Raw genomic sequence first — 2,424 nt, 5'->3', positions numbered from 1 at the left:
ATGCAAGATGCTGACTGCTAGAACGATGGACTGTAGTCAAACACAACTTATGTACCGTCGGGACGAGCAAGCGGGACTGACTCGCGCTTAGAGTGGGCCGCGACCCGGCACTATACGCGCGCGGCTAGCCATGACTGTGTCGACCGGCCATGCAGCCGAAATTAGGTGGGTTGCGCGTCATCGATGCCGTCATTCCGAAGAGCGCCCAATAACTCAGTTTCCCCAGGCTATTTTTTTTCTTTTTTTGGTGCTGCCTGGGTTCCGGCATCCCTTAGCCCAGGTTTCGGTGCGCTTAGCCTGGCTGCCCCAGCACTCATGGCCAATTCGACTAGCCGCACTTGAGGCAGCTCGCGTAGGGTATAAATAGGTAATGCAGGTGTGAGGGTAAAAGCCTTTAGGGTTCCAAAGAAGTGAACTGTTCAATTCTGATCATTGCATCGGCTTTCTTTTAGGGGCACCACCCTAGCGGTAGCAGCATCCATCACCTATCGTGATAGACTCTCAAGCGGCAACACGCTGCTATTTGCGGCACAGATCACACCTCAATGTTCCCTGCGAAAGGCTATCTTTTATTGAAATGACTGCAGGCAGCTGCGCTATGTCCTGCTACACGCTTGAGGGGCATGACCATTGCGTCTTAGCAGGAGCGTTCTCGCCGGACAGCAAAACTCTGGCGTCGAATTCATTCAATAAAATCGGGCTCTGGGATATGGCGACCGGCGCGCACCGGCAGACGCTTGAAGGGCATAAGGACTGGATCACGGAAGTGGCGTTCTCACCGGACGGCAAGAGTCTAGCGTCAGCTTCAGAGGACAAGACAATCCGGCTCTGGACGAACCAAGTGGAGAAGGATGAGACCCAGAACAGCGGAACTCCTAGAAGTACAGATAAGAGGCTCCGTGGGACTCAGATACTACCCTTGTAAGTTGTACATATTCATGATAACACTAGGTCGCTAATATTCAGGTAGCTATTACCCGAAGATTATTAGGAGCTAAAGGGACGAATTGACAATCACCTTATATAGCGATGCTTTCAATTCCTTGAGCACGAAGAAGTAAAGAACGACAGGACCGAGTGCCCCATCTGCGAGAAAAAAATGAAGGGGGACTGTGTAACAAGTTCTGTTGCACAAATTGGTTCCATGGGGTCTGTCTCTTCGAACGGATGAAGGGGAATGAGACCTACCCTATCCCTAACTGTGGCACTAGTTATACAGGTATGCGGCAGATGATACGAACTCTCGGGATCTGACCACATGCAGCGACCGGTGGGGCATGCGGGCGTGCCCCAGGCCATTCAGTACAGAACAAGATGGGACAATCAGGAGGGATCACTACGGAGCGCCGGCGAGCGTTGGTGAACCAGTGGTGGGATCACTATACCAACTGAAGTGATCCAAGGGAGGAAGCTTGTATTTGAGAATCACTTAAGTCACTCGTTAGACAGATCCTAACTTCCTTCGTAAGCAATTATGGGGGCAGTTGCATACTAGCTACTGTACAGACATTTGCTTGTGCGCTTGAAATTTTGGCTTCACCTAACCTCACCCCGACCTAGTCAAGTTACCCTTAGAAAACAACGATGACTTTGACCTTACTTTTGACACATATACTAGTGTTCAGGAGTGCCGACCACAGTGGGACTATCGGTCCGGTCTGTAGTTACCAAAGCCCAGTTCATGATTACCGCCAAGTAACCTGAGACAGGCGAAAGGCGCGTAACCCTAGCTTCCCCTATACCAGAGATGCTAACGCTAGTACTGCAAGCTACCCGCTTTGTTGATCTCCGCCTTCTCTAGCGCTGCATGCGCTAAGCCTTTACTGCTGGAGTTCCGGAACCCCTATCATAGACTTATCCCCCTACAGTCGCTGGCGAAATCGCCTTCCGCTTTTTACTCTCCCTTCAATTGTCTGGGGGCCTGTTTTGGGGCCTCTTGGCGCTTACACCGTGCCTGTTCCCACCGTCAAATGTCCCGCACAATCCAGCACAGTGCCTGCTTCACTGTCTTGCTTACTTAAGCCAGGAACAAGAAGAGCAAGCAAAACGTTTTGCGTCTCATGGCAGGGACTTGCGCCTAATCATGTCACTGGTGCAACCATGACTCTAAGATAGAATGTTCTCCTCTAGCCATGCCTTCAGAGTTGACAGCGTAGAGGCCGTGTACGGATGGCCTACGCCCAACACCTCTTGCCGGAGATCAAGGCAAGTTTGTCGTAGGCCAAGAGCATCTTCTTGACAACCCATGTCTTTCCAAATGAAAGCGAGATTCTCCATACTGGTCAGAGCTTCTTCGCATACATTTCAAGTTCTCTGGCTTGCAGTCCCTCGGCCTCCTCCCACCGGCCCTGGCTCCGGTATCGATAGAGAACCTCTGGCAGTGGCTGAAGAACTACGTCGAGGACCATCACCCAGATCTTCAAC

Source organism: Dichotomopilus funicola (assembly GCF_033296635.1).
Source record: "Dichotomopilus funicola strain CBS 141.50 unplaced genomic scaffold C8A04scaffold_145, whole genome shotgun sequence".
NCBI classification, from domain to species: Eukaryota; Fungi; Ascomycota; class Sordariomycetes; order Sordariales; family Chaetomiaceae; genus Dichotomopilus; species Dichotomopilus funicola.
The sequence above is the reverse complement of the archived record's forward strand: the minus strand, read 5'-3'. Positions refer to the sequence as shown.